The 24,360-nt window shown below is 37.6% G+C and overlaps 1 long non-coding RNA gene across 2 annotated transcripts in view; it reads right to left on the reverse strand.

Annotated features, from left to right (window-relative positions):
- Positions 1 to 7,569: 7,569 nt before the first annotated feature.
- LOC144207443 (uncharacterized) overlaps positions 7,570 to 24,360 on the reverse strand; it is a 98,489-nt gene continuing 81,698 nt past the window's right edge. For both annotated transcript variants that reach the window (XR_013328661.1, XR_013328660.1), the window contains one exon: positions 7,570 to 7,616. This is a non-coding gene — a long non-coding RNA (uncharacterized LOC144207443). The remainder of the gene's footprint in view (positions 7,617 to 24,360) is intronic.

Consider the following 24,360-nt stretch of genomic DNA (forward strand, 5'->3'; position numbering starts at 1 on the left):
TTCTTATAACAGTAGTGCAGAATTTTTTTTAAATTATCTAACCAACCTATTAAGATCATTTAACCAGAATTGTACTCTTATGCTGTTACTGCGAATGAGCATTTCACTTAAATAATCCTGAAATAATCCTGTGGACTTTGGAAAAGCATTACATACATTTAAGAGCATAATATCATTATAAGTGAGATCTGAGAACTCAGCAGAGTGACCACTGTGAAAATGTGTCCACACTGCCTGATTTTTTTTATCACCTCTTCAGAGTCAATCTAATGAAACTTCAATTTCATGGATGCTGGTGATGTTGCTTGGTTTCCGGCCAGACAATGAGAATCATTCTAATAAATCTGCCACATATTATATCGCGTATGGTGCCTTTACTTCATAGCCAAGAAGAATTGCATGAGTTGTTTGCATGTCGCAATGTCATGTATAATGTATGAAATGTAGTATAATGAGTCAGGCTTTGGCTTAGTATCTCCTAAAACATCCACTTTGGGGCACATGCATTTTGTTGTACTTTGTCCGTTGGTAAAACATGCTTTTCTCTATTCAACTTGATGAATGTTTCTGTCTTTCTATCTGACAGACCCATAAAATGTTTGTACTTTAGCTACATAAGAGCAACTGAATTGTTATACAAAAGAACATCTTAATCATTTAAAATGATGTGCAGATTACATCTTTTTCAATGCATCTCAAAAGCCACAAATTGTACTTTACTGATTCATTTATTCATTCACAACGGCTACTGACAGAAGGGAAAATGAGGGTGGCAGTGAATGAACACTCCACCACTCATTCCACTTTCAATGGATTGGACTTCTACTGCCTCTCAATGGCTGCCATTGAATTGTAAAGAAAAACACAAACATATTTTCCATTACAATGAAAAGTAGTGGAGGAAAAAAAACCTAGTGGTCTATTGTCAGAAAAAAATATCAAATATCTGAGCATCACTATTTTTGCAAAAAAAAAACCCAATATTTTGGAATACAAAGCACATCACTCAAAGTGAAGGAAAGAAGTATTAGTTTATAGGACCATTACGAAAAATAATGTCAAGTATTTACCATGGTCGCCAATCTACTGTCGATTGAGGCTAAATATGCATCAAAATGTCAGCACTTTGATTCAATTGGCTCACGTTGACGAGACGTCGTAGTCATTTAGCGGGGGATCCCGGCTGTGACAAATGCAATCTCTTAAGCTTGACCTTTCCTCACGGACGATCTTAAACGACTGAAGCCGACCGTGGAATGATATACTAGAGCAAAAAAAGGCTGTGTGGAAGAAGAATCTAATTCATTTCCTGACGTGTCTGCTGTTCCTTTCATCTGAGCTATTGGTTGGCATTTTGGCAAAATCGTGTTATGGATAAGGAATATATAGATCGTAACCCAGGGAAGGCTTTTTGATCCAGCAACCTGGAAATCAATTTAAGGCTCCTAAGAAAAAGTAGCATCCTATTTCAATCCATTATTTATATGGAATGTTGATTACACGTTGCTTTCTCATTAGATCAGCATCCCTGCTGTAAAGTCTAAATGGATGAAATTGGAGAGGGACTATTTAATTGCTTATTTAGTGTTTTCTCAGTTTTTGGTATTCTCAACATTATGGTTTGAGGAATGGATTATGTTCGAAATAAATAACTCACACAAATGCATAAACCATGAAGTCATATTTGACACCTTTTGAGACATTTCTGTCATCCTGATTTAAGGAGAAATAAACTCACTGCCATAGTAACTGAAATGGTAAGATGCTTAAGAAAGGTGAGATATGTAATTTTTGGATTATAAACCACGACTTCTTTCCTTCGCTTTGACAAGTGTGGCTTTTATGTGGATTTTTACAGGGTGATGAGCTGTATGTCTTTTGGGGTATTGTCAAAATGACCAATGTCCAAAAAAATGAAAACAAAATGGGTGGGCTCTTCATATCAGTTTGGTTTCATCAGCCATGATTTGGGATAACAACCATTTTCTTTCCAGACAATATAATCTCTATGGTAAAAAAGTGAGATTATACAGAGATAAAAAGTAACACTTAAGACAAAAAAGTGTAAATTAATGATGGCAGACTTAAGGTAATATAAAGCGGCAGTGAACTCACCCCCCACTGCTCCCTTCAGCCTGGCTGAAAAGGAAAGCTGGCGGCAAATTGCTTAATTTAATAGGCTCATAGTTGTGTAATGATATAGAAATGTTGTAATAAGACGTATGATGGGTTTGCTTGGATTTATTTATAAGGTCGCACTCGTTCATTCTAATGATATCCCACTGAAGCGTAATGTTTCTTTATGTATAATCTCTTAAAGTGGTGGTCTATCTCATAAACTATAAAAAAAAACATTAGCGTTAACTTCTTGTCATTATGTTTGTTTAGGTTTATGGGAAATGGGTATTAGTGCCTAATTCAGCTGTTTCCCATTCTTCGTGCCATTATTTGGAGTAGATTATTTATCCTTTTGTTGAATTTTATAAAAAAAACAGACTACATTGCTCGTTTACCCAACATGTGCTCGACTCAAGAAGAAATAATAGAAAAAAATCTCTAAGAATGAAAACCAATTTGATAAATTTGAAGTCTGTACTTGTTCCACCTTTGACATTCACTTAATCAACCAACTATAACATTCTACTTCAGAAACCTTTGGATTTACGCTTGATAAAACTGCAAGTTAAAAGTTAAAATGTTTGTTTGATTAGTTCATTTTGTGCATGTTGGGCCTTCAACCCGCCAATATTTAACTTTGGGTCAATTAAAGTCAAGCCGCATTGACCAGCAAATTGTTCTCCCTTGTAGATGGGGGAGATTTCAAAACAAAAGTGAAGTACAATTCATGTTTCTGCTGTTCTGAATAATGTCAATGGGTCTTAAGGCTTTCGGCACACTGACCCCTCGTAACTTCTTTCCGGGGTGCACGAGTCATTAGCCTGCGTAATGCAGAAGAGAAATGATGGACTCTATAATCTAGCTCCTATTATCTACCTGCTCAACATAATGACCAGGCAGGTGTTAACGATGATGGAGATGGCCAAAGAAAATGTGAATAGAAGTGTAATGTGCTGAGAAGCTTACTTTGGAAGAAAACTAAACCACGCCCTGCTACTTCATGGAAAACCTGGGATAAATGATGGAGGTGTGGCTGTAAGACAATACTTTTTTTAAAAAGGAAAATGTATAATCCCCTTCGTGCTACGTGATGCACTTCCCTGATTTCACCAACCGTTTATTTCTTTGTGAATCCTTTGTTATGAGCTTGAAAAAACAAAGGAGAAAAAAAGGAAACAAACACTATTATCCGTCTCATTGCATTTGCCCAGTCTGCTAAATACATCAAGGTTAATTTCATCTTTGGGGAGATTCCATGCTTCAAGTTATCCACTTCCCAAGGCCTCTCTCATGTGGCCCCGTTTGGATGTGCACCATTAAATGGGATTTAAACAAAGTGCATAATGTGTATAGACTTCTGAATTTGATGTTAACATAGCACCTTAGAGACACAGAGCATTGAACGCTGTGCATATATACACACAAAAAAGGTTCATGGAAATCTAAGACACCAGTATAAGAACTTAAAAGATTATTTTTGCAAGTAAGGAAGTTCACCAAGTGGGATGCCACCTCACGTCCTGGGAGGCCTCTATGAGAAATGTTTTATGAGCGAAATATCGAGCAGATACTTTTCTACTCTCACCAGTGCACCCTTTTTTTTTAAACTCATTTATTCATTTCACTATTTATTTTTTGTCCCAGTGTGTGTCTCTGTGTGTGTTTCTACAGCAGCAGCGACGCATTGTTAGGATGATTCATTGGCTTCTGATGCTCTTTCATTTTAATGGAATAATATTCCAAAGGGTGCCCTGACCCTCATGGTGGGAAACAGAATGAGAAAAAAAACAACCCTCACTCACCACACACTGCACACTAACGCAATTTTCACTAAGATTAATTTCATATTCAGGTGTTTCTTGCACCTTTTAAATAGTTTTATATATCTTCACATATAAACTACGTGGGCAGGGAAATGAATGTCTTTTACATCAGTCCAAATAAAGAAGTCCTGGGTTAATAATTGTTACAAAAAAATGAAATAACAGCATGCCAAGCGTGCACTTGAGTCAGCTACTATTTCACCAAGTTGTTTTTCTGAGTAATGACTGCGGTCCATCTGCCTCCACACAGCAGAGCAGTCGTAAGAACCTCTTGTGCAATCAGCCCCCATGTTCTGACAACACACCCTTGGCCCTTTCCTCCCAGGCCACCGCCCTCTTTGCATATTTATTTAACATGCTCGCAGAGTTCATTTAACAACTACAATGACAAATATATTATCCATACAAGCACATTCAACAGTATTCAACTATCATATTAGAGTCACGTGCCAACACAATGGATTTAGTGTTTTTTGTTGTTGCTAAATATAGAATTATATATAGGTAGCTATATATATCAAGAGTAGACTACAACAGCCCCTCTCCCTCTCCCATCCATCCCCTGAGTATAAGCGGTATGGAAAATGAAATAAAATATACTTCATTACTGCATGCTTGGATACAGCATTTATGGACAACATATATTCCACCAAAGTCTATATATGTACTACTACTACTACAAATACAATTTGTGTTGCAAAAAATCCACATTATAGAGTTATCCTCTTTACCATTACAGCAATCTGTACTTCTGTGGAGCTCTGTCGCCCGGCTGTGCTCTACCACACCGACAGCGATCCTTAGAATCCCGCCCTGCAGGCGCTCGGGGAAAGCTCACTTAAGGACATCGATATGTCGGGAAATGAGAGGCAAAGCCCATATTTCTGGGAAGCGTTTAAGTCTCATTTAAAAGCCACTGATTGTCACTTCAGTCAATCAGCACACAAAGGCCAATTAATGTAGTGATTTTAGGATACTTACTGGATTGTATTTATCCTCTTTTTTTATATTGGCCAACATGAGTTAATTCACCAGGCTACTTTGTATGTGTGCATTGTTTGCATAATTTCAAATACATTAAAAAATCGTTGTATTCATTCATCTATTTTCTCATTTAAAAATAAATGTGAAAGCTTGTCTTATCTGGTGGATCAAGTAACATGGATTGTCTTATCTTAGTTGAAAGTATCGACAGTACTTCAAGTTCTAGGGTGTTTTGGGGACATTAAAAAAATGAGACAATCACTCTTCCCCAGAAGCAATATCCACCTACAGCCCCAACCCCCAAAAGTGTCTCTTTAGAAGTATCGGGATTGTTCCTACTGATAATGTCCCCACCTTCTCCAGCGTGTCAGTCAATTGTCAAAGCTTGCCATTTTTGCTGTCAAACTAGGCTGCTTTCCGTGGCGGGATGCATGTTGAGCGACAGGAGGAGGATTATGCGGAAAACATTCCTACGAAGTCAAAGACGCTTAATGACACACCCCACATACTTGTTGTGTTTCAAGGGCAATGTATGTCATTTGTTTCAGTTCAATCAGTGAAGATGAGTTTTAAGGCCAAAAAATACTTAAAAAAACACACCCACCTCAGACAAATATTCTAAAAATATAACTTTTAGTGGTTACTTATTGCTTTACACACACTTGTGAATAACTTTGCTGGTATTACAAAGCTTAATCCTCACATCAACTGTGTTGTCTCTTACGATCGGCCCAAAGCCGACAAATTGTGTGTACCACTGTCACACAGCACATAAATTACAAGCAAAGCTGCAAAAGAATAATCTGAGTCATTGGTGAGAGGGAGTCGCTGTTTAAGAGTCAAGAGAGAGAAGCAGGGGGGGAAAAAAAGGAAGAACACGAGCCGTAATTCCAGCGTGTCCGATCAATGACATCGATTGCTTCTCCCCTTCGCACGTTCACTCCTAACTTACTGCTGGGAACTATCGTCAGTGGTTCTAACACCGGCTCTTAGCGTACTTCCTACTCTGTGCATTAACACCATCGTCACGTCACAGAGGGACTTGAAACCAATAAAGTCGACATGGTATGGAGAAGACAGCACAGAGTGTTGTTAATAGAGATTAATGGCTATTATGCACAGTTAAGAATGGAAATTGGAGGCGCGACGAAATATACGCAAACATTTATATCCCCCGATAATTTAAATCCCAATGTTAACTCATTGGCCCATCTTGCCTCAAGTTATCTTGTTGAAGATTTAACATTTCTCAATACCCCAAAATAGTGGTGTTTTAGTCATAAACGAAAAGCCGAGGATAGCAACATTGCTGAAAAATTTCAATGCCACACCTTTTTCTGGAACGAAACACGGAAGTAAGACGTGTGACTGTTGAAATTTTCACCTCAAAGTAATCTCAGCCAAGCTTGTTGACGCAAGGCGAACTGTTGCTACTCCCACCCTCAAAGTGAGGGATGTGTTTTTTTTTCCATCATAAGGTGTCTTTGAAAGCTCACAAGCTTTCTGTAAATTTTACTGTAGAAATATATCTTTGGCGCCAGTAACTGCAGGCTGGTATACCATCAATGAGCATACGCATTCAGGTCTTCTCCCTCAAAGCTATCAGCTTTTACAAGCGTCTCATAAACCTCGGGCAGCGTATTCGCCGTTTCGGTGATTGATCTGGTCGACGGTCGCTGATAAAAAATAAAAAAAACTCATACGAACTGTATCAAGCACCTCTGTTTTACAATTTAAAAAAAAAAAGGTTGATAGTTTTAATGAACATGCACTCAAAGATAACAACTCTCAATGAAGTCACCAAGCAACAACGGCTCACATGTTTCATGATGTTTTGTGTACGTGGTGACAGAAACGGAACATCTTTAAGAGGCTTCTGTAATTGTGTCTCCGAGCCACCAATACTGGCCTGGTGTAATCGAAGTTTGTAGCTAGAGGAGAACGCAGTGCAGCAAAATGAGATTTAAGTCGTAACTTAAAGTTGAAAAGCGAGAGGTAGAATAAAAGTGTTGAAGGCAATGTGGAAAATGTTTTGGACCGTAAGCTGCATCTAACTATAAGCTGCACACATCAAATTTGACTCTATATATTGTTATGCAGCATATAAATCACACATGACTATATAAGTCACATTAATATTCAAACCAAAAGACTGTTGTTGTCATTATACTAACATATTTAATGAACATTTGTTAATTTACTGCCAACCCTACCACTTCAAACGAATTGTACATCCATCACTTTCAATGGCAAATAATGAGTTAACAAGGGAAATGAAAAAAATATTTTATAGTACCATCATGAGTAGTGCAAACACAAATTTAACCGATTGGACCAAATTTCTTCTGTAAGTCATGAATTGTTGTCCTAAATATGATGGTTGTACCCCATTGTCACTACTATTCTGGTTGGTGAGAGGAAAACAACTAAATGTAAAATGACAACCCTTAAGAGATAAAACATCCTAGCAAAATGTTTCATACTTGATTTCATATTAAAGCTGCAAAAGCAGTCTTGATGACTGTGCCCAAAACCTCACTTTTATAAAATATAGGTTAATTTGAGTCTGTTGTGTCAGGGTATATATAATTCAAAATCACAAGTACTGTAGTTATGAAAAAAAAATATCCAAAGATGAACTTACCTTTCTGGAGGAGAAGAGCAAAGTGACAATGGCTGCCGTGAACACGTCTGAAAGGCAAAGAGAGATCCATCCGTTAGCAGTAGCAATGTTGCTCTATGTTATTCTGAGCAACACACTAGACACAGTAGTACATGGTAACAGATGTCCTCATCTTCCCAATGTATCACATCGAATGACAACATTAATGATCATCACTTGAGATATAGCACATTTAGTTGTATACACTATTATGTTATGTTATGGAAAGCTACTCATTTACTCCAACAGGTCCATCTGGAAAGTCATAAAATGTACACTCATGGCAACAGTTTTACAGTTGTCAAACAAAATAAAAATGCCTGGAATTGAACAAGAAGTTGGATGACTTGGTCTGAAGTAGCCATTTTACAATTTTAAAGCACGGCTTGTAGTACTTCAACAAGATAATTCACAAAAATAGGCTATGATCGGATGCAAGTGTCATACATAGATAGCACTAAAATGTGAAGATGTATCTATATAATGGACATTACTCATTTTTAGGGGATTTTTCAATCATAAAAACAAAAACAAAGACAAAAAAATGTAGGACTTTTTTTTACAATTTTTCGAGTTGGAAAGACAGTAATCGGTCAAAGTGAATTACAACCCCAAAATTCCAACACTTCATCGGCTTAGATTGAAGAAAATGTGAAGATTTGAATATGATGAAAATGTTTGTTGAGTTACTGTATAACTCTCAAAAGACCATGTACAACCTGACCATCAATTTCACTATTATGCTATCAGTGAGTTTGCTTGGCTTCAAAAGGAAGCCAGTCCACCGAGAGATACACATCATAAATGTATCCAAATGGGCCATTATGTTGACAAAAGAAATGTGTGTGTGTGGAAAAAGATCTTTTCATGCAGAGAACGTTTTGATGTTTTTTTTCCCCCCCAAGCAGTTTCTAACATAAGTGCCAGGTGGGCTCACATGCTCACAACAACCTAGACATTTGTGACTTTATGTCAATGTTTTTAAAAGAACTAAAATAAGTGTTCAAGGTTTTACTCTCAATTATTACCGTCAATCAATAAAATAATTAATTTGTGAAATGTAAAACATGTCAATGATGTGTTGCAAAATACAGTAATAAAAACACCTCAACTTAAATTGAACAAAAAAATATATTAATTCTATAAATACCATTGTTTTACTCAATTAGTACTCATGAATAAGAATTTTGAATTGTTGATATTTTTTGTCATGAAAGGCTTTCTATGCATTTACACCTTACAATTATAACCTGCTATGATTATTAGTCACTAATAGTGTGAATATCCATATTGCCTATTAATATATTGTAATTGCAGTACTATGACATTGAAATTCATAAAAAAACTAATTTCTACAGTGTACAGAGTGTACAATTTAAGTTTGCTATTCTTCATTTCAGTTAAATTTTCTTTCTTCAGTGTTTTTTTTTTAATTTATTTAAATTCTATGTTTGTGTGTATTTGTTAGGAGTCGGCAGCCTGTTACTTTTTATTTTTATTCAGCTCCACTGTTGGGCTTTATACTCTGTTAATGAAGATTTTTTTAATTGATATTTGTGACACAAACGCAAATGAAAAAAAAAACAGAAGATGCATGAAGCTAAATGAAGCATCTCGCTATATGTGCCTCCACACATATATTTTTTTATGGCACTCTGGGCTCTATTTATAAAAAATAATAACAGCATAATCCTTAAAACTGCACAGGCTCTAGTCTTTTGTAATTAGCTAGACAAGGAGTCAACACCCTGAAAAGGTGTCCAATGTGTTTAAGGTTGCGTGTTTAGCTGGTGTTTTGGCCATAATCCTAGTTCATTATGTCGCCTGGCATTTCATTAAAAAGCCAGACAGGATTACACATTTTCATATTTGGTTACTGGCATAGCCTATAAGGTATAAATGTTCATTTATGAAGGTTATTCAAATTGTTGTTTTCACATAAAGCTACAAAAATGAATGTGTTTCAAGGTGGTGATTTTCTTTTTCCTTTTTGACCATCTGCCAAGTCATGGGTACAGAAAATCAGCATCAGGTAATATATTATGTATTAAATGTTGCCCTTTTGGTAAATGTTGAGCTGTCACAAAATCTACTTGATGGGCACACAACTATCTGATTACAAGCTATATCAAAAGATGTACTTGTCACAATAAATCACATTTATTTAAGGCTATATCACTTAGTAAAACATGACATAATTTTCATTATTCCCCTTCTGAAAATTTGTTTCTGACTTATTTTACGGTTACAATTTCCCTATTATATACACTTAGACAAACTATGAAAAAAGCTACTACAGAAGGCACATATTTGCTCCATTATATTTCATTTTTATGCAGGTTTTTAAATATATCATGTGTGTTTTAGGGAACCGTTTGTGAAAGAAGTGCAGTTAATGAACCCCTAAAAATGGCTAACTCTCAAGAGAAAGAGCAATGTTTCTCATGACTTACCGAAATATAATGAAATAGGCAGACTCAGCGAAAAACACAACCAAGTATTGAAGAGACCACTATCACGCCTGTGAATTTGTGCATGGCACAAGCAATTCATGGAGAAGGGACAGTGTTAGATAAAGAGAGGAGTGGGCAACCAAGAACATCTAATGAAAACATCGATCTTGTGAGACAATCCTCCCCCAAAGTCCTTGGCCATCACATCTACCAGATATCACTCCCTGAGTCTTCTTTCTGCAGGGCTATGTTAAAGATATTGGGTATCAAACAAAGATATGAGTCATTACTGCCCCACAGCAAAGGATTACTGATGCCATTGCGGCAATTGATGAGGTTATGCTATACTAAACATGGCACCAAATCAAATACTACTGTCTTTATATGCTATGTGCAAAGAATGGTGGACATGTAGAAATGTATGAAATGAGGTTGGGGAATAGATATACATAGGGACTTGATAAGACACCCTGTTCAACAGCAGCACTTCATAATAATGTGTAAAAAAAATGTTCTTTTGTCACGCAAAGGTCAACTCTTGTCAGTCCAATTCAATAAAGTTCCCCTGAGCCCTTCTTCCGTTCTCCAGTGTAGCTTAAAGCACCTTGAAAAATAATGGCTGCCGTAACCATTATAGACAAAAAGATTCTCTATCCAATGACAACTTTGCATTTGACCTACTACTAAGCCAATGAGTTGACAAGTGACACCAACATCTGCCAAAATTCATAGCTGAAAAAAAAAAATTCTACTGTATTTGCTAGCAAATTTGCAAGCAAAACAACTCCATACACTTTCTCTAAAAATTGCATCCTATAGCTTGTTATATTATAATTAATCACGCAGTCCTAGTTCAGTTACTAAAGTTTTTGAAATAGCCATTTCTGGTTGTTTATTTATTTCCCTCTACTACCTTCTGATTGCATTCATCATGCTGATTTCTCCAGAGGTCCCCAAAGGCGAGTGGCAGGCTCAATAATTGATGGTCTCGAAAGGATGCGTGTGGCTGAGCGAAAAGCAAGCGAGCGCCCGCAGCTCCTGGCGGGAATGCTCAAAGCGGCCTCGCGTTCAGAAAGGCTGGCGAGCCTCGGTTGAAAATTACTATTGTCTTGGTTGCGCCAAAACATTTAGCGAGTGAGACAATGTGACAATTTGATTAGAACATCGCAGCCTGCCGGGCGCAAACATCAAACGAGGGGAGGGGCACAATGCAGACGTGTTATGCTCTCTTGTTTCAATGTCAATTACTGATTGTCTGACTGGAAGCAAGCACGAGTCTTAGACCGTGACAAACCAAACATTGCAAAGCTCCGAGCGGTAGAAAAAAAGCTTTGTACTTGGACAAAAAGACGTCATCTGTCATTTGGTGCCGCGGCCCCAAGTCATTAAGTATTGATTTGGTAAAATAACAGTGACAGTATGGCATTGGGCCAGTTCATTGATTGTCTCATCTATTATTTTTTTGGTTATATTTACACTGAGTTAGGATGCTTCCATCGCCAACATATTGCTAGCTTCCTAACAAAAAGTGGTTCAGGCTACATGCAAAATTCCTTATCAGTGATTTGAGCTCTTTAAAAAAAGAGGCTTCTGTGGAAAAAATAGGAATTAAAGGTTCTGGATGATGGATAGCTTATTTACATTGATAATATGGCAAAAAAAAATATTTACCATTTCAGGGTGTCCCTCGCCTGAGGCCCATAGCAAGCTGGGATAGGATCTAGCACCCTTCGTGACCTTTGTGAGGATACGCGGTTTGGAAAACGAGTGAATAGAGGATGAACAGTTGTGTTTTTTCAAGATCTGTTTAAATTTAGTTGAATGTTAAGCAGTTTTTTGTGATGATGGGCAGGTTCACTTTTATTTTATTTTATTTACTTATTTGTTGGGCATTTACAGAGTTCCTAATCACTGTTGTGAAAATGTGCAGTAATGGCAGGCTCTTGATTATTAATTGAGAGTTGAGACATCCTGTTAAAGCTTTTATATTATTATGACTTTACTATATTTATCTAAATTCCCATTGTTTTTTGTTATCTTGTGTGTTTACTTCTTACAAAGATTGTTTCGGATATATTTTTTGTTGATGGACAGTTAAAATGTTTTCAGTCGCTTTTCTTTTATTCCAGTAAGTTCTATCACGGCTCAGCTTGTATCTCCCAGCAACTCTCCTCCAACATGGCAACAAGCCTGATTGGAATAATAGTCTTTCAATAAAATATCTCGAGCAGTCTTGTAAACAGTGCCACATTCCCCACTGGGATCTTTGCAGTGTGCTTATTCAAGGGAAGCTGAAAAGAGTGTGTATGTAGGCCAAGCTCAAATGGATTTTTGGCATACAAAGAGAACATGTGATTAGCGCGCATCTTTTTTTTTTTTTAATTTAAGAACGTCACAGCAGAGAGGATTGAGATGCTTCGGGGAAGATGTGCTACGAGCAGGAATAAAGCCTATCGTGGGAAAAGCAAAGTCATTTCCGTTACTAGGTGGTCCAAAGACCACTACATGTACACTCCCATCCTATCTAAGGAATTTGGCAAAAATGGAAGAAGCTATCATAGTTTGGCATTGAGACAAAAAGATGACCAAGGACAGAAATATTAATTGTTACTTATACCAGAACACATTTGATTCCATCACACATTTGTGTACATGTGGAATTAACCCACGTCTCATGAGAAATCATTTGCTCATATTCTCTCAACTAGCCCCACTGTACTGAGGAAAGAAGAATAAAAAATACCTCTGTTTACTTTACGCCTTAGCAGTTTCCTCTACAATTCCATCCTCATTGAGGTGGCAGCAAATGGAGCAAGAAAAGATATAAATTGGAATATTTGCATTTAAGCGTCTCTTGGCTGCTGCTTGAATTGGTTGCCATTTGATACCAAGTCATTCAGCTAATACATTAAAGAAGTTCATGTTGAGGAGGGGGAGAAAAAAAAAACAGCCTGCACTGAAATGCTTACACTGCAGCATTTGCAATAATAAGTCAAATTAAAATCACAGCATGCAGCCAATAATTTCTTTGGTGAATATCTCTCATTTTAATGAGATTCGTGAAACTTTATCTAAGCAACATGAGACTACTTACTTCAAATATAGCTTCTGTTCTGCAAGATTTTTTCTTCGTTTTACTAGAATTTGCAACCAGCACTCTTTGGGTTAGGGTTAGAATCTCAAAGTAGTCATTTTTTAAAGGGTAGGAAAATATGACAGAGCACCTGGTGATTATATATCATAGGCTCTTCATACCTTTGATGAGAAAATACACACCCCCAGATTGCATTTTCACAGCTTATGATTGAGCTTCTTCACAGGAGAAGGTGGGACCGAGGCCACCTGTGACATCGGTAAGTGGTACTTAAACATCAGTGTAGCGTGAAGGAGGCTCAAGGAGGCCCCGTGAAAGATGTGAAGGTCACAGCTGAGGAAATGCATGCCCACCATACCCCCTACTAGGAAGTTGATGAAAAGGCAGCAGCAATATCCACCAAAAGGCGTGAGGAATTATGGCTAAGAGAAAAAAATGCCCCAGCAGTTGGCAGGTCTCATTTTGTCAGTCTATTCAGTGGCAGTCAACACCAGGAACTTCTCAAATCATTTCAAATATGTTTTTCACCAATAACATTTTTAAGCTTCCAAATAAATGTCTATTCGCTGCCATCTTAACCACTTAGGACACCACTTAACCACAAAAGGATAATTCAACACTATGCAGTTGGATAACTTGCAATTTTGTTGCTTACTTTTTTGCTAAGACTTTTATTTTTAGTCTATATTAGGTTAGTCCAATTAGTTTCTCCCAGTTCCATATGTATATGTTATGGTCCTTTTTATATTTTTATTTTTTAACATACATGTGTTTCAACTGTTATAATATATATATATATTTTTTATTATAAAAGGTGTTTGGTTGGCAGTTGTGGCTCGTTATGTCGATGTATTTTAATACATTTGGGTTTATGTTTTTGCCATTTTAGGTCATTGATAGTGATTCTGCCATTTTTAGACTTATTCAATTGAATTGCTGTTATCTGTTTTTGTATTTGATGTCTTATGGATTTTGCTAGCGGCTGATCTGCTGTTTGCATTTGTTGTCATTTTTCACATTTCTTTTGCTTTAAAGATGACACATTTCAAAACAAAAAGGATTTCAGGACCTGGCAAATATGCAATTTAAGTCTTTGTAGTTTAGAGCCGCTGGGGATAATGTAGAAATCGAAATAAAGTGAATACAGTTTTCCATCAAAATTATAAAATATGGGACATAGCCAAAATGACCTATAATATCTTCTTTATCGATAAAAAAAAAACTAGTCTCGAAGGACATTCATCCAAGTTATCGGCCGTTCATAATATCCAAGCTAACAAGATGAAATACCAAATGTGACGTTGAAACTGGGCAAAGAGAACATCAAACATTTTATACCAGGAGGACATTTTGGAGCAATTTATGGGGTGTGGCTCTGTGATCGAATCTGTTTGAGGAAGTGAACGGCTAGAGAAAACGATCAGCCATTATCGTTTTATCATCTTTCCAAGCGGGTATGTAATCTGGAGGATGCGGTCGGAGAGTCAATAGGGTCCTAATGAGTGATGGAGCATGCATTATGTGAGTGCTGCACTTTTAAAAGTTACCCCTCATCGTCTTCTTCCTCCTCCTCACTGGTTAATGTTGCTGTGCAAGCATGTTTCATTCATTAATGCCTTCTTTAAAACTCTACTGGAGACCACACAAATCCCCACTAGAAATGACTTTTTCTTAAAGGAGAACACAAGTCACTCGTCATATTATTTAACCCAGAACAAGATAAAAAGAACAGTGCTATGTTGAGAGGTCTCTTTGGAAACTTCCTAATACACCATTACAATCCAATGTACCTAACTAAAAATGGGTCCGCTCCACTTTATAGATGTAACAAGCAAATAATCCATTCTTTACGAAAAGAGACAAAGCTAGTGATGGCTGAAGAAGCTCTAAATGTTCGGCATAAAAAAAATAAATAAAAAAAGTATTTTATACACCTTCCATCAGTTATTTGAAGCTTTCAAAGACCAACTCATGTGAGGTCTATGTGAGCAATGTAAACAAATTAAATAGTCATGAATTTAGAGCATAAATGTGGCCACTGGGACGGAACACTGGCTTGCTTATTTGTACAGTTATTGTGTGTTTTGAGTTTATCCATGTATAATTTAAAACGTCAACAGATGTGTTAAGATGCAAGAAACTACTGGGCCTGCAGCACTTCGAGCAGTTTAGCAAAACATACTGTACATTTTTTTTTTACAAAAAAGAGACAGGAAATCGTTTAAATGAATAATTTGCATTTGTGGCAACTGTTTTGATGTAATCAGTGTAAGATTTAGTTTTTTTGAATTTTTAAAATTCATTCAATTATCTTTTAAGAACCATATTTATTTAAGCAACCATGACTTGGTCAGATAAATGCTGTGATTTAATGCATACTAGTGATGGTGGATGGGTTCATCTTGGCGAGAGTAAGAACACATTTAATATTTGAATTCAATGTCTGCAATTTACGGTGCTAGATGTCCAGTTTGGGTTCACGTGGGATGGATGGCTGCAAATGAACCTGTGCCCATTTACTGCCACATTTGCACTAACAGGAGTGATAGTGATTAGGCTGTCTAACAACGAAGGCAGTTTTTCCTAATATTTTTAACCATCTTGCACACAAACAACAACAAAAAAAGCCTGTTTTGTGCGAGAAAGAGCATCTTGCCGTCATCCTCATACCTTCACACGAGGAGCCTTATCTCCACAATGCAGCGCTCCCGCTGTTTTGTTCTCCCACTGTCACGCTACTATTCATCCCCAATCTGTTCACAGCAACATATCACCATTTGGCTCTTTTTGTCTTCAGGACAACCAACTGTCTGTTTTTTTTTTCTTTTTCTTATTCAAGCTTGCCACATTGTCCGTCTCTCCTGCTCATTGTCTCTGTCTGGCCCCCTTGCTGTTATTGAGTTGCACAGAAGACTCCAGGAGGTAGACTGAGCCCAAAAGCCACAGTGAGGCAATTGCATCTGAGAGATTACGAGGAAGATTTTCACAAGACAGACACGAAGCCTTCTGTCGGTGCCCCTAGTAGAAGTGTGTTGAGATTTTCACAAGATTCACTGCAGCCACCCTTGTGCACGTTTATCTTTTAATTCAGACACAATTCACTCTTAAGGATGTTAAGATTAGGGCCTGATCACGTTTTCAAGGGTTCATTTGTCATGTTCAATATATTTCGGATTTTCAAGATAATTGTAGCATTTGTATTCTTTTGTTAAGGGCTATAGCAAAACATTTAAGATGTACAATATATATAAAATAAAGTTTTATATTGTACTATACAACATCAAAATGTGATTAATTATATGCGAGCTTTCTTGGGAGACTGTAACAGGAAGATCACTTCATAAAAGAGTGATGATGTCTGAAGTATACAAATGCAACTTACATTTCTGCCTTTAAAGGATATATCAATAGTAGACGTAAAATCCATTTGACGGTGGAAGGCTTGGGTGAAACGTCTAACGCTGTGATTGGCAGTGATTGGGCCATCTTTATTGATAGTATTTTCGCAAAGGGCGGATCAGAATCAGACATAGAGAAACTAGATAATTGTTTCTGCTAATTCCTAACCATGCCTCACTAGATCTCAGATTTCAAGCTATGAACGTATCTGTAAGGGGGTCTGGCACCAAGTAGTCATGGTTCATTTGCACACAGTTAGCATTCAACATGGAAGCCGCCTTAAATGGAATACCTTTCTGTCAGAATATTTAACATAGTTTGTCTCGTCAGACCTCAATACAAGTTCATAGATATTCCAAAACACACTGCAGCATGACACTGATGATGAACCCACTAACTGAGGCAGACCAAAAGAACAACACTATTGGTTGGGGAAAAACCCTTAGATTTACTCTCTATAGCTAATGATGCATTCTAACAAGCCTGGCCTGGTTTTTCTGCAAAATAACGCCCTTAAACAATACAAGAGCAGACAATGTTAGTGTATCTCTTGTCTCAGCCAACCAGCTCAACCTTACTTGTAACAAGGACACGAGGTCTTCCCCACTACCAACAGCAGTACAGTTTCCCACATGATTCATTTCAAGTGTTGTATTAGTGCTGAAGTGGTCAATTTCTTGATGTTCTCTTCAAAGTCAAGAGTGGCCGACATGTTGTCAACAAGAGAAAAAATGAAGTGAAGTGTCCAGTGTAAACCAGAAGAAGATGGTTTGAAAACACACCACGTTGGAGGTCGAAGCAGAGGCTGGTTTAAAATAGAGGCCCTTGGGGAACCAACACGCAGGATTTTATCCGCAGCTTTGCAACCCCCGGTGAGATTAATGAAAACCATCATCCTCAGCAAAAATCAATGCGCCACTTTCAAAACACAACTATTCTGTGCCAACGTTCTAATTGCTAGGAAACCTAAAGTCTTACAGATAAACGCTCCACCTAGGCTATCAGCGGAGCAATTGCTCACTGAAAACAACTCATTAGACACAGTGGTTTGGAGCACAGGTTACATGAACATACATCTAGCTGCCACATGGACTATTTATTAAACGATCTTAGTTGTTTCTGCACTCGTAAGATGTTTCTGACTTGTTTTATTTACTTCCGCTTTGGGTAATTTCTCACATGTTCACCTGACCATCCCGAGGGTACCGCCGAGAAGTAGGTTCAATAGAGGACATCCCGTGAGGAGTTGCCATGGCAAAAAAACGTTTTCTACTTTATCCTGTCCTTTGCATCATTCTCTCCTACACTAGCCACTTTCATGTCGATGTATATTCTCCCAGGTCGACTCCAAGTACACCTGTTTATGGGCAGTACCACCCGCAACATCCTTCTAACCGATATAGTCCCCATCTCTCCTTTGGACATGTCTAAGCATCCAAGTCTGGCCCTCTCTGACTTTGTCTCCAAAACTAACCTTCAATGTCCCTATTATTGTCTCATGAGCAATGGCCCAGTGTATTTTCTCATTTATTTTAATTGCAAAATGATGAAGTACGAGAGATTACTAGAGTTGTTATTCATACAATTTCCGAACCACTGTTGTTTATTTGAAAGTAATGAGGAGGTTTAAGTTGGAAGTCATGTGATCGTTTGCACCCCCCCCCCCCAAAAAAAAAAAACAGTCTTTTTAAGCTTCCTAGCATCACAGTCAAAATCTGTATGTTTTTCACAGCGCACACACTAATTATTCCTTGGTTGCCCTTTATAGGGCAAGAGACTATGTTTAGACACTGAAAAGAGTCAAAATGACAGACTCTGCCTAAAAGGTAGTGGAAATGAATATAATGAAAGTACAAGGACTGTATAAAATGTTCACTAATTAAAGTATGATGATTTTTTTCAGATATTCAAAAGAAAACAAGAATACTACACCTTAGGTCTGCTTATGTTGTGCTATCTGGTGAACCTATTTAATGGAAAATAACTATTATACTGCTGCAGCAATGTGCTAATGACATACATTTGTCAAACCACTAAATGAAAAGCTAGGGGTTAGTTATATTTATTAATAAATAAAACATGGAGTTTCCAATTGAGTGCATGAATAAAATGTTTTTTTAAAGATTTTGTTTAATCTATTCTGAATATGAATTGTTCCTCCATTTTCCATAAATGTAAATACCTCCACTGCATCTTTGTCAAGGGAAAAACTGCTTTGAGCAAATTATATGACAAATCATAATATAAAGCACTTTAGACTACGTTGGAATCATCATATGCGTTGTAGTATGTAAAAACAGATAGTCCAATGATGTCTGTAAATAAAGTGTATGGATATGTTTATGTGCTATATAAATTTGGGACCCACCCACTTGATAGCACAAAACAGTGGTGGTACAGAGTGATATGTCAATAATGCAGGACAATAAAACTTTGAGGTACAATTCCAACAACTAAGATGCCATGCAGGAATGTTTAACAAGATATATTGAAAGCTGTAATCAGGGAATTGATCACATCACTGATCCGAGAGAAAAACCACACAACCTTGTAATCAATATTTAAAACATGTTCCGCTATGGCGACTTCGACTTAATGAAACAATCACCTCTGGAGAGGTTGCGCAATGCTCTTTCAGGTATGGAGGAAAAATAATAAAAACATGTCACGGTGGTTATTCTGCTCATTAATATATGCCAAGTCCCAAAAAATGTGCCTATTTGGGTGGGGGGGGTGGAGCAGCCTGGCTTTATCTGAGCCCAAGTTTCGCATGCCTGATCATATCATTTTGCTCTGATTTTCCATTCAACTCCCGTGACGTGCTGCACTTGTGTAATAAATCATCAAAGGCAAGATGAAGATTATAGACCTGCATGAATTTAACAGCATCTCACTGAGTCAAATGAAGTGCATTCCAATTGTCAACACTGCCATGAAGGCTCTGCCAAATAATGCTAATTTGATCTAAATTTGGGCCATTCATATGGCGATGTTGACAATCTGCAGAAATGTTATTTGTTTGTCTTGGAGGTTATCTATCCAGTAAGCTTAGTAAATCCACTTAAATTTATGATGCACATTCTTCCGTCAACATTTGAGCTTTAAGTGCCAGATTCCTCCAAATATAAAACAAACAGTATGTGCTGAGAAGGAAAGAAAGAGATCGAGGGATGATGTATTGCGCCAGTTCTTTCATTTCAATGATGGCCTTCTACGTCAGTGTTTCCCACCGCTTTTTGCATTGCCAAAATCTGCTGTAATAATTTACAGAATGAATTGGAATATTCTCAGAGTCTGGGAGGAAATGTGTAAGGACTACTGTATAAATGGCCGCTCCAGACCCAAAAACAGCAAATGTTTTTCTCGACTACAGCTAGTGTAGATTTTTGTATCTCTACACAATGAACATGAGACACAGTGTAGAATACCTACTATAGAATAAGTATCTACACTAAAGCAGAACAGTTGTCTGTGATACTGCAGCTAAAAAACATGATGTATAATGTCAACTCTAACCCCTGCTTCTACAGGATACCATGAATTATGGATACCTCCACACAAGGACACAAAGGCCCATGCACACTGCTGCTACTTATGCAAAGGTTTTCCAATGAACTTCCTGATATATTGTCTCTGAAAGGAGTTTTCACAGAAATGAAATATTTATTTGGAAATAAAAGGTATAAGTCACATTGTCTTGCGTCATGACGTTACGGTGTTATGGCATTATGACCTTGCAGTTTTGTGCATGTTGTCTTTTTATGCACATATAAGCCATACCCTCGATTAATCGTTTTTTTGTCCGACAAATACGGTTTATATGCGAGTAAATACGATAATTTGGGGTTACAAAACAAAACAAAAAGATCAATGTGTACAAGTATATGCTCAAAAGAAGAAAATAATTGTAGGATTCATACTTCAAATTCACATTGCAGCCAGCTACAGAGGAAAAGCCATTAATTATTAAATTGCTTTGCAGCCCATTAATTGATGAAACTTTGAGCTGTGGCCTTTATGACAAGAAATTATAGTATTAGAGCATTTACAGCACAGCCGTTATAAAATGGAGTCCAAGTTCCTGAGCGGCTCCATTAAGTGCTTGTTGTACTGATGCGGCAGCCTGTTATGTAAGCCGAACGGGAGGACGCCATGATGTGTCATAAAACAGGAGGAAAAAAATGATACAGTCTCTTCACCTTTTTGTGTAAACACAATATTCTTGCTTGCTTTCTTATTCCTAAGTAATCACTGTTTGTCCTCACTTGCAAACATTTGCATTCTGAGGTTCCTTTCTACTTTGTGTTTGGCTTTCTTTCTATTCACTGGCACCCTGCTGGTCTTGTACTGACACAAAAAAAACGGATTGACTGACTTTCGGCTTATGGACATGTGGAGTTAAAAGAAAGAAAAACAACCATGGGATCCGTACAGTATGGCTATCACACAACCAGACGTTGGAAATCCCAAAACATGGTATTGCTGCAACATTAGCACTAACTAAAGAGGCAAGGAAACTTGTTTTATTCATATAATTCAGTAACTATTTTGAGGATTGGACTATTTGCCAACGTGTTAATTTAAATAATGACTGAACAAATTATTGCTAGTATATCATACGCATGCCTCAGTTGTTGTTTTTTTTTTTTTTTGCTTATGTTTTTTGTCGTCCCATGTATTCATTTTAGGTGGCAGGAGTTATTTGGAAACACTGACACGAGCTATGCAACCATAGCAATGGAGCCCTTGCAAATTTGGCAAAATCCAGCAGTTTCACAATGCCATTTGCGACTAAGATGAAAATGAGCGATTTAAGAGCGAATAGATTGCTGCTAACTGACCACAAGCACTCTCAGAGAGAACAATAAGAGCCGCTCCCAGCGTGACCACATTGCTAGAACCATCTTCCATTCATCAAATGATCCCATCACCCACTTCCTGTGAATATCTTGAATATGACACTTGTAATCCAAAATAAATATATCTGCTGTACCCAAACAATCATTCATCTCGGCATGAATATGGAGATTGTGGTTTTTTGGTCCTACATTTTTGAAAAGTGGAATGTTTTTGTCGTCATTTAGGGAGGGAAGCAACTGATCTGCAACACAACGCTGACAACTTAACAAGGACAAACAACGGCTGCCACTGACACAAGACTAGCACAACGCATCACATAGCTCCATCTCAAGTTGACTCAAGAGCTTTAAAACACAGTTTTCATTTATGTGTCAGTAAAAATATCTTCATTAAACTTAATTATCATCTTTTGATCAGGTCATTAAACATAAATAGTACATGTAAATATGCTCAAATCTATCAAATCAAAAAATAAGAAAAACAAGCTTTGATGTATTGAGAAAAAAAATATGTTTTTATTTAACAATGCAGAAATGCCTGCAAGTCAATAGAAATGACGGTCTTATCACAGGAACACAAGATCAGAGGACGCCATGTCGGGAATGTGAAGGATGTTGTGTTGTGATGGAGGGGAAAGCATAACTTTTTTTCCTTTTTTTAAATGAGGCAGGTACGCAACAAATATCACAATTACCGTCAAAATGCTTATGTGGATTTTGAGTCATATTACTTCGGGGGGAAAAAAACAACAAGCAAAAAAACAGGGACTACCTGGAAAAATAATAGTAAAAAGAAGGAAATAATCTGCAAACACGTAGGTTAAAGCCGCCTCCAGGTGTGATTGTGAGTCATGCTTGGTCTGCATGCGTCAACCGTGCGACACGGACAAGGTCATGCATTACCTCCCAGCATCCAATCATGCCATGCTAGCACCAACTGGACACCGCACACAGTGAGCTGACAAACCAAAAATATGCATACTAACGAGAGTTACCGTCATCACTATTCTTTTAATATGACGGGATGAAAGCTCGCATTCAAGGACCAAGGTGACGCTTAGTACTTTTAATCTATCTTCTGTTCATTAAAGTGCAACAGAAGGTAAGCAGCCAATAGAAACTGTACATTTCAGCAAACCACAATTATAATGATGTCTCTTTCACTAATAAAGTAGTCCAAGGTGACAGTAATGACTGAAACCGTTTTTTAATAAGTTGCTAGCAAATGTGTCATGGGAGAGGAAAAAAATAATTAACCAAGGAATCCTTGAATATTTTAAAGGGGAATTTACAGTTAGAGACCCATTCATGTGCAACTTATAAAATGTTCAATATGAAGGAAAACAACATCTCACTGTCTAACAGACAATATATTAATAAGGTAATACAAATATTGCAAAATTTTGAATCTCAATAGGTTATTGATACCCATATGCCAACAATTGAATCATTTTTTCCCCAAAAATTAATATAAGAGATAACAGGTTGCAAAAGATAAATACAAAATTAGACATCCACTAAACCAACATTTTCAATTGGCATAAGTGTCTCTGTTAACAGATTGGAATCAATACCGGGAGCTAAAAAAGACAATCTGTGCAACAATTAAACCAAAAGTTTGATTAAGACTGGGCTTAAAAACATCTAAACCTGCCGGTCTTCCAATGAACGAGAGGACTCAAGCTAAACAAATGTCTTGGAGGCCAACAATGAGGTCAACATCTTTAGCCCAATAATGCTGCTGTTCTTTATCCCAAAGTCCAAAGAGAAAAAGAAAACATACTTCTGGTAAACTGCAAAACTGTCATCTCGTACCAAACCAGTCATTGGATTGGGAGTACTTGCTACAATACACAGACAAAAATGTGCTATAAAAAACGCCAGAAAACAATGCCATATGATCTGGTCCTTTCCTGATGTATAGGGCTGCACGTATGTGCCCATTTAAACCAAACATTAATAATGTATGGTGAAAAATATTGTTCTGTTCTTAAAATGTGAAAAGCAAAGAGCAGCTCGCGACTAAGCAGCATAGTTTTAGAAGTGCACATGAAACGTTGTCTCCACTCATTACCGGTGGTACAACATCTGAGTCTGCCCAGCAGGCGTGCAGCGACCACGCCGGAGCGCCACACCACGCACCCGTTTGATGCCCGCGGAGTGTCGACCTTTTGATCTAATTTTAGCGCAGCGCCTAGCCCTTCACTCAATATCTCCTGCACTGTCAAAGCGACACGGTGGAAAATCGTCAATTCGAGTTGGGCCGGGCCAGTCCTGAGGATACAGTAATTTGTGGAAATCCAGTAATGTTTACTAGAAATCACAGCAAGAAGGTACATTCAAACAACTCACACCAAAAGGGCGTTCAAACCTTTTCAAATGAGAAAATGGCAGACAAGAACAGATACTTGAGAACAGACTAGTTAATTAGTAAACTACAAATCATCCCAGTCAATATGTTTCAATACTTTTCTCATCACCCGTCTGATTCCATGTCATGAAAGATCTTGCCCAATGCCTTGCTTAGTTCAAATATTCTCTTTACACTCTTTTAAACAAAAGGTAACTAACACTTGGAAATAATTGAGTCCCAACAGGGCCAACAGCAGAAAAGAGCATGGTGGGGTGGGTCGGCATCGTACAGAGGAAGTGATCAAATGTAGCCTTGAGCCAAGCGCCTTTGTAGATGGTTTTTGTGTTGCCATTGATCCGGAGGTGGATACACTGGAGGAATACATTATTTATTAGCTATTTTTTCCCCTTTCCTGTCCACAAATGGAAGTAGTGAGTGGCAAAATGTAATCGGGAATAATATTGTCGCAGTCCCCTGAGGTTGATAGCCAAAGGTGATGGACAGTTTTTCCTCCCGTCTCACACAAGTTGGCCTTGTCATGTGTAGGCAAAGCTCTCAAATGATAAAACCTTCAAATGATCACCAAAAGAGTTGGCATGGTTAAAAAAAAGGGGG

The sequence above is a fragment of the Stigmatopora nigra genome, chromosome 14, assembly GCF_051989575.1.
Source record: "Stigmatopora nigra isolate UIUO_SnigA chromosome 14, RoL_Snig_1.1, whole genome shotgun sequence".
Lineage (NCBI taxonomy): Eukaryota > Metazoa > Chordata > Actinopteri > Syngnathiformes > Syngnathidae > Stigmatopora > Stigmatopora nigra.